This window comes from Euprymna scolopes, chromosome 1 (assembly GCF_053919585.1).
Source record: "Euprymna scolopes isolate OS-2025 chromosome 1, ASM5391958v1, whole genome shotgun sequence".
Taxonomy (NCBI): Eukaryota; Metazoa; Mollusca; class Cephalopoda; order Sepiida; family Sepiolidae; genus Euprymna; species Euprymna scolopes.
Window position 1 is genome coordinate 167652433 of NC_136482.1, and position 10000 is coordinate 167662432.

Below are 10000 nucleotides of genomic sequence, written 5' to 3' on the forward strand. Positions count from 1 at the left end.
AGAGAGAGAGAGAGAGAGAGAGAGAGAGAGAGAGAGAGAGAGACTAGATAAATATACTAGATAAATATGAGAACACAATTTAAGACTGCAAATTATACCTTACAAGAGTTTATTGCTCGAGAGGATACTGGAATAAGAAAATATTGATATACAAAACCGCAGTTGTCATTTTAATTTAAGTATTTAAACAACCAATACCTCATTTGATACGCCTTTTATTCGTCTATAATTTTACCTGTTCATATTTGGCTTGAATTGAAGTACCCTGGTGTTCACATTAATTTACAAAAATTAACTATTAAAAGTGATTAAGATTGGAAAATGATATTAAAAATGATTACCATGTATACTAATATAGTCAAATGAAAAAATCCGACCAATGAAATTCATTGAAGATCCGCTAAAAATAACCCTTAGTATTGCTGTAAATTAATCCGAATAGATTAGAGTTCAAAATTCATTAGATGGTCAGTTCGTCTATGAAAATCAAAAGGGTTAAAACTGTACTCTTCGGGAAAGGAAATGCCATGTTAGAACCTTTAAATCCAAAATCGTTACAGAAAATTATCACGCGAGTTCTACCAAATTAACGAAACGATCTTACTGATTATAACTTACAAGTATCCGCACAATTTTTTAGTCTTATTTTTTAGTCTTATATATATATATATATATATATATATATATATATATATATATATATATATATATATATATATATATATATATATATAGGGTGACCCACTTAAAAGCAGTCCAGAAAATGTAGTGGAGAGGATGAACATTCTTTTATTGTTTAAATTATCTGGAGTGTTATAAAAGATGCTGGGAGTGATGTTATGCTCCGTTTAATCTTGAAATACAAAGGATACCCACTGAAGGGCCACTTGCGCGTGTAATTATGCGGCAAGGGTTGCGCAATCGGCAACCACACCTCTCCTGAATCGGCACTGCTGGAGACGAGTGGCAAGGAAAAACCCAGGACGACTGGAAACAATGCCGAAATAAACGGAGAGCATATACAGCGCCTGAAAGTTCGGAATGGTCACCCATCTGGTACTGGCCAGGCTCATCGTTGCTTAACTTCGGAAAGAAACTGCCTGTAAATATTCTCTGATGATTCTCCTGATAGAGTTGGTAATGTTCTCCTTTAGTTGGTCTAAATTGTGAGGATTATTTACATAAACTTTTTGTTTTAAAGTCCCTCAAAGATAAAAAAAAAAATCACATGATAATAAGCCCGGGGAACGTGGTGGCCATAACTTCTTGCTTATTCTTCTCTCCTCCCTAAACATGTCATGAAAATGTGTCAGTATTCTGTGAGACGTGTGGTGTGTAGCGCCATCTTATTGGAAAAAAGAATTGCATTTTGTCTTGTCGTTTAAGTTGGTCATTAAGAGAAAGATTAGAGTTCGGACTATTGCTTGAATATTTGAAGATTGTTTGAATTTTTATTTATTTTTTTATTAGCGATTAATTTCTTAATTTCGCTCCCTGAGCGATTTGTCTTATTATAAGAAAGGGGTTATTTGCCCTTTGTTTATATTTTTCTTCGCTCAAATCTTAGGACGTTTTTTTTTTTTTTTTACTTTTTTATTATTTAAATATCAATTATTAATTAATAATTACTACGTGCGTAAAAGTAAGTCCTATGTGTGTGTGTGTGTATGTGTGTGTGTGTGTCTGTGTGTGTGTGTGTGTGTGTGTGTGTGTGTGTGTGTGTGTGTGTGTGTGTGTGTGTGTGTGTGTGTGTGTGTGTGTGTGTGGTAGTAATGAGACGATTCCAATATTTTTCCCGATTCCGATTCTTTATAAATTTCTAAATATTTAACAATAAAGTTTGTATTTATTTCGATTACCATAAAATCTTCTGTTGAATATGAAGATATTTTTTTAGCATAAAAATACACTTATTTGTTATTTCATCATTTCTATCAGCAGCGGGAATTTTGCTTTAAAAATCAAATAAGAAAAACAATTAAAAGAACTGTTTTGATCATCGATTCTCCGATAATCGTCCCAACACTAATAAGTAGTAAATTTATAAAATTTTATACAAGGAAGTTTGCCTCCAAACTCCTAAGCTCCATGCCCTATTCCTTCTAACTCTTCAACTCCTCTATTTTGTTAGTTGTTATTATTCCGTTACTATGATTTTCAATTCCTTTTCAAATTATGGTTAATTTTTGTATAAAAAAATGACTACTTAGCATCTTATTTTATTGTAACGAAATATAACCTAATGATACGTATAAAGGAGTTGCAGCAGAAACATTTTATCATTTTTCATAATTATTGGATATGTTACTATGTTCGAAAATAATTTTTTTATAATTCTAACCCACATTATCGCCCCTCCCTTTACTAAAATAAACAATTTGGTATATTGTATCGGCTGATTATTTTATAAAAACAAACACAACTATCAATTAACTCACATTTCATCATTTTTGATAATCCTTGGATATGGTACTAATTTTGACAATAATTTTTATCATTTAAACTCACCATATCGCGCAACTTACTAAAATAATAACTTTGATATATTGTCTAGGCTGATTATTTCATTATAAACACACACATCAATCAACTCACACTTCATCATTTTTCGTAATTCTTGGATATGTTACTAATTTCGACAATATTTTTTATAATTTAAACCAACGTTGTCGCCCAACCTTACTAAAATAATAATTTTGATACATTTGCTGCGCTGAATATTTCATTACAAACACACTTATCAATTAACCTCCATTTCATCATTTTCATAATTCTTGGGTATGTTACTAATTTCGACAATCATTTTTCATAATTTATACCCATATTATCGCCCCCTGGTTAATAAAATAATAACTTTGAAATATTGTCTGGGCTTATTATTTTATTACAAACACACTAACGCATGACATCACATTTAATCATTTTTCATAATTTTAAAATATGTTACTCATTTCGACAATCATTTTTCATAATTTTAACCCACATTTTCGCCCTTCCTTCTATACTAAATAATAACTTTGATATATTGTCTAGGCTGATTATTCCCTTACAAACACACCAATCAACTAATCTTTCATCATTTATTCGTAATTCCTGGATATGTTACTAATTTCGACAATAATTTTTCATAATTTAAGCCCTGCTTATCTCCTTCCTCTTTACTTATAAAATAACTTTGATATATTGTCTAGGCTGATTATTTTATTATAAACACACCAATCAATTAAATCACATTTCGTCATTTTTCATAATTCTTTGATATGTTACTTATTTCGACAATAATGTTTTATAATTAAAACCATCCTCGTCGCCCTCTCTTACTAATAAAATATTTTGATATATTGTCTGGCCTTATTATTTCATAAAAAACACAACTATCAATTAACGCACACTTCATCATTTTTTCTTAATTCTTGGATATGTTACTCATTTCGACAATTATTTTTAATATTTTTAACCCATATTATCAACCCTACTAATAAAATAACAACTTTGATATATTATCTGGGATGATTATTTCATTTACAACACACAAATCAATTAACTCACATTTCGTCATTTTTCGTAATTCTTGGATATGTTACTAATATCGACAATCATTTTTCATCATTTTAACCCACATCATCGCCCCATTTACTAAAATAATAATTTTGATATATTGTCTGGTCTGATTATTTCATTGCAAACACACTAATGTATTAAATAACATATTATCATTTTTCATAATTCTTGGATATGTTACTAATTTCAACAATTATTTTTCATAATTTAAACCATCCTTATCGCCCTCTCTTACTAGCATAATTACTTTGATATATTTCCTGGACTGATTATTTTATTATAAACACACAATCGATTAACTCGCATTTAATCTTTGTTCATAATCCTGGATATGTTACTAATTTCGACAATAGTTTTTATAATTAAAACCCCACATTATGCCTCTCAATCCTACTTATATAATATATTTGATATATTGTCTGGGCTTATTATATCATTACAAACGCACCAATCAAGTAACCCACATTGCATCATATTTCATAATTCTTAGATATGTTACTAATTTCGACAATAATTTTCATAACTTTAACCCACTATGTTGCCTCCCCTTACTTAAATAATAACTTTGATATATTGCCTGGGCTGATTATTTCATTACAAACAAATCAATCAATTCTGGGTATTCTCATAGTATATATGTTTCACCTATCTTATCCAATCCTGGGTGACGCCGCATATTCTGCTAATATATATCGTTCACCTATCTCATTCGATCCCGGGCAACGCTGAGTATTTTGCTACTATATTTTTTCCATCTATCTCATTCAATACTGGGCGACGCTTTCTAATAGTCTATGTTTGCACATCTCATTCCATCTCGGGACTGTCTTCATGTCCGCCACCTCACTGTTGAAAATATACACTAAATAAAGTAATGTTTTAATCGTAAACTATTTCGGCCATTTCCGAGACTGACTTTATATCCCCAACCCATTGCTAAAAATATACATGAAATAATGTAATGTCTAAATAGTAAACTGTTTCAGCCATTCCCGGGACCGACTTTATATCCCAAACCCACTGCTAAAAATATACATGAAATAAAGTAATGTATAAATTGTAAACTTTTTCAGCCATTTCCGGGACCGACTTTTTATCTCCCATCCTACTGTTAAAAATATACATGAAATAAAGTAATGTTTAAATCGTAAACGGTTTGAGTAATTTCCGGGACTGACTTCATATCCCGTAACTCACTGCTTAAAATATACTTGAAATAAATAATGTTTAAATCATAAACTATTTCAGCAGCTTTTCGAAAGTAATGCATAAAAACATTAACATGGTTAGGGATTAGGCAACCATTTCTTCAACATGAATCTCTGGGTATAGTATTAGTTTCAGCATTCCAGTGACTTAAATCCCCCCCTTTTTTTGGTCTTGGTTAATGGAGGAGAAATCCTTCATTACTGATACAATTTTTATTTTTGTTATTGACTAGAGTGCCCCTTTTGGGGCGCTGGTTTCCCCCTAAATTTTTAACCGACCTCATGTATAATTCCGCCCTTGTGGGGAGGCAAGTAAACAAAAAAATAATCAGAAAGGACATTTTCGGGGCATTTTATAATTAATCAGAAGTGACATTTCCAGGGCATTTTGTAATTAAATCAGAAATATATTTTTTCCAGTTACTTTTTTAATATTAAAACTGTGTTACATTAAACATAGTACGTATTCAGAATGCCTCCCCACGGGACAAATTTAGACACCAGGGTCGTTTTTTAACGTGGAGAAAAAATTGTCTTAGTCGTAAAGGATTTCTCTTCCACTGAGAGAGAAGAAATTGAAATGTAGTACCTGAAGACCAGATGGTATTTATTTGCTCCCCCACAGAGCAAATTAGGCACAAGGCCGTTTTTAATGTGAGGTAAAAACCAGCTCCCCTAAAAGTAGGCAAAAAGGGGGCACTCTGGTTACCAAAAATAATAATTGTCCCAGTATAGAGGGTTTCCCCTCCATTGACTGGTACAAATCATCTTAAGTGCAGTATCTGCGGGAACAGATACTACACTTTGATCTTAGCAAAAAGGCCAAGAAAGACATATCGTTTTTATTAGCTTTGCGTCAACAGCGACACCAATTTTTTTAAGATTCATTTTTGGAATATTCCACTTTCCTTTTTTAGGGATGCACAGCATGATAACGGACGGAGCAATAAGTGTAATATTTATATTCGCTTTGGCTTGTAAACTTAATTTTTACTTCTTGATTGTATTAGATAAATAGATATATAGATATACAGAGAAAAGTTTAAATATTTAAGTATAGCTTTCTATCAAACGCTACTTGCATAAATCTGTTTGGGTATTTTCTTTAAATGAATTATTGATATGCTTTTTAAAAAAAAAATGCAATTGTTTCATTCGCTAATTATCGATTTTTGTATTTAATCCTGCTCAACATCTTCTTCAAAGGTAATAAACATTGCAGCAAGTCGAAAGATTTTAGTCTCAAGTTTAGATTCACTTGCTCTATCGTCCAAAAGACTTATTTATAAGACAGATGAAAATGTTTTTAAGTGTTATAACTTCGTATTTCGAACTCTTTCTTCTTCTCCTTCTTCTTCTTCTTCTTCTTCTTCTTATTATTATTATTATTATTATCTATATATTATTAGGCTTGTCCCTTATACACACACAAATATATATATATATATATATATATATATATATATATATATATATATATATATATATATATATATATATATATATATATTAATACGATATCAAACATTCTTCACACATTCTTCGGTTGCGATTATGGCTGAAGGCACTCAAGTTATATATATATTTTTTTTTCTCACTGGTTTTCCAACTGAAACCAATTTCCCTCTTTCCTCATTCGATTCTTAGCTTTTAATTTATCATTCTGAAGTTTCGTCTTAGAGGGTCAGACGATAAGGTCTTAAGGAAATTTCACCTGCCCGTTTTTGTTTTTTTTTTGTTTTTTTTCTTTGATTTAAATTAAACTATGTTTCCTCTGAAATTTCTCATTCCATTTTGCTGTACCAAGAATTTACTTATATATATATATATATATATATATATATATATATATATATATATATATATATATATATATTATACATTTTTGTTTCAGTTTCGATTCAAGCTAATGCACTTAAGTCATATGGATATATATATATATATATATATATATATATATACATATATATATATATATTAATCGCAACTTTATAGTATATAAAAATCGATTGAACATTAACTCTATAATAATATATATATACAATCTGCAAGAATTAAAATATCATATTTAAGCGTACTTTACGACTGAGCTTTGCCGAGTGTTCGAATATCAGAGCGTCTCCATTTACACTTAAAGTCTACAGAATATTCCAGAATCAATATATTACATATGAATGAGTCCCCTGTGGAATTTCCACACACACACACACACACACACACACACACACACACACACACACACACACACACATAAATATATATATGTATATATATATATATAGATATATATATATATATATATATATATATATATATATATATATATATATTAACGACTTTATTCTAGAATGTTAAAATTCTTTGATTAAGAGTCGTTTACATTTGAAAGCAAAAAAACAGATTTTTCATTACTATACATAAAATAGTTATAAAATCATCTTAAAATAAAATGTGCAATTAATCAGGACGTGGTATATCAGGAGAGGAAAGTGGGCACATTTGGTCTATGAATTTTCTATTCGAAAACGTCATTTTTAATCTGAATATTCTGAAAAATAAATTGTTTCTCGTGATATTGTTTTGTTTATTTTTTTAATTATTTTATTGAAACCTTTTGTAAGTATATCCCCAGTAGGAATGTAGCCAGGTCAAAGGTTAAGAAACAAATTAGTTCTATTTACTTTCAGGCGTGATATTTTTTGCTTGCTCTTTTTTACAACGTAACGCTCCTTCATCAAATCGCGTGTGTGGTCAAGCGTATAGACAGGATATCTGCTAGTTTTCCTTTATTTTTAGCATGAAATATTATTATGGCCAGTTCCCCCACCCCCACCCACTTCTTTCTCCATCTTCCTCTGTTTCTCTTCTTCTTTATCTGCCTTTGTTCCTTTTTCTACAAGTGCTGCTTTATTTGAGCTGTCGACTCGTTTAATCGGAATTATACGGTCAACATATGTCTGGGAGGTGTCGATAAAAAACAGACTCCTCTAACGGACAATAATGTCCTATAGGAAGATTGGACATTTTTACCTTTTTTTTTTTCTAACATACCCAATCGCCGCACAGAACGTACTTCTCCTCCTCTCATTTTTTAATTATATATATATATATATATATATATATATATATATATATATACTAGCAGGACCCACTAACCGGTGTTGACCGGTGGAAGCATAACAGATCCAGAACAGAATCGTTAAAGGGTCCCCTTCGAAAACAAATTAAACTACGATTGTTGTTAATGGCCAATGCCGTCCGTCGTCGAAATGAAATAACCTGACTTCCACTGTCAGGCATTGTTTTCCAGTGGCAGCTAGTGGAAGCCACTGTCTGTGATTGTCAGCACTGTTGATTACTGGTTTTTATATGAAAGCGTTTATTCAATTCTAAAAATAAAGTGTCGATGTGACAAGTGACAGCTTTGTTACCTAGGTAATCGGTCAAGAATATAAAATTAAATTTAATCGTTAACAAGAATAAAAATGAAAATATATATCATCATTAAAGTTTTGATAATCCCTCAAAATTCGAAAATTAAATATTGGTACCCGTAAAGGAAAATTATTTTTTTTTGGGGGGGTGATGTAGAAATAGTGGCGTGTCGGTATTTTGTGCATATTTACATTCCCAAACCTGTGTTTACATTTTGAGTGTTACGTCCGAGCAAGAAAAGAGCAATATGTGTTTGATTACATTTTATGTTAGTTCTATGTGCGCGAGGAAAGCATGCGTGCTAAAATGTCAATAATTCTGAAACCTTTTATTAGAGTTCACCATAGTAAAATTTTAAAGAGTTCCAGTAGTTAATTTTAATAATTTTGAGCGATTATCAAGATTTCAATGAGGCTGTATATGTTTGTTTTTTAACAGAATTGCATCATGTTTAAAAGTTGATTTAATTGTATATGTTTGTGTGATTATCGAATGTTAAAAGACGTTATTTATATATAAGATTTTTACTTATGCATGGATGTTAACATGCTGTATTTTAAAAAATAAGTTGACAGTATTTATAAAACATGATGATAATATTAAGGTTTTCTGTTTTGAGCGATTATTACGTTTGTATTTGTTTGTTTTTATCCCTATTGCGTCCTGTAGAGAAGTGTTTGTTTTCTTTTACAGCATCTGTTAATTAATTTATTATTTCCCCCTTACGTTTGTAATGGGTTGCTAAATAATCATATGATTAAATCATTGCGCTTCACTAAATGCATAAGTCCAAAAAGAATATAATAAATGTCCAAATAGAGAAAGTGTGAATATATAAATAAAAAAAATAAAAAAGTGAAACCGTGACATATATCTTTTGTGCAAACATCATCCTCTGCTTGTGGGCGTTCAGAATGAGAAAAAAGAAATTATCCTTGTTAAGTGTTGGGACATTATGTTGAACAAAGATGGCGGTGAAGAATCAGTGCAGTTTCGATCTTGAGTGTTAAGTAATCCCTTATTAACAAAGATGGCGGCGAAGAATAAAATGCAGGTTCGTGACAGAGACGAAGCTGAACTGATTAAATTCAAAATTAGACAATTTTTATGGTAACTTTGGAAGCTTCTGATTGGTTGGTTATTATAACTTGTGGTTATAAAGATTATCGTCGAAATCATTAGTGGTATACTCCATTAGGCGTCAAAAACATTTTAACAATCCTAATAAATTAGTTAATAGGTACTTCTGCAACTTTAAATCCCGATTTTTCGTGAGTCTCACTCGGCAAAGTACGACGAACGACGAAAATCGCCGGATTATACCGAGTGAGCAAAAAGAGACGTGAGCGAGCAGACGGGAGAAAACTGGAAGAAAAAGAGTATTTTTCACACCATGTTAAAACTGCTTTAGGAATAAACACCCCCACTCCTCGTAAGCCGTTCATAACATGGGGAGGGTGGAGGTGTTTATTCTGAAAGCCGTTCTTAACATGGTGAAGGGGTTGAGGGTGTTTATAATACGCTGGGTTGGGGCATAAAAATACCTTTGTAAATGCTGTTTGAACATATTAGGCAAAAAGTAGATAAATATTATTTTCAGGGGTTAAACGACGCGAACTTACGTTGTGTAAAAATATCAAACTAATTTTCCATGCATAAAGCAAACAGAAAATATATTTGTTCACTGATTCAAAGAAGCAAAACTTTCATAACCAAAGAAAAAGAAAACAGGAAAAAAACAGTTGTCAATATAAATACATAAATAAATAAATAGTAAAATTTATTACGGTAGGTTG

At 30.9% G+C, this 10000-nt stretch overlaps 1 protein-coding gene and 1 pseudogene across 1 annotated transcript in view; one reads left to right on the top strand and one right to left on the bottom strand.

The window, feature by feature from the left end:
• LOC145277022 (Iroquois homeobox protein 6a-like) overlaps window positions 1-10000 on the top strand; it is a 244531-nt gene that overhangs the window by 226567 nt on the left and 7964 nt on the right. The window lies entirely within an intron of this gene.
• LOC145284727 (U2 spliceosomal RNA) lies at window positions 5457-5604 on the bottom strand (annotated as a pseudogene).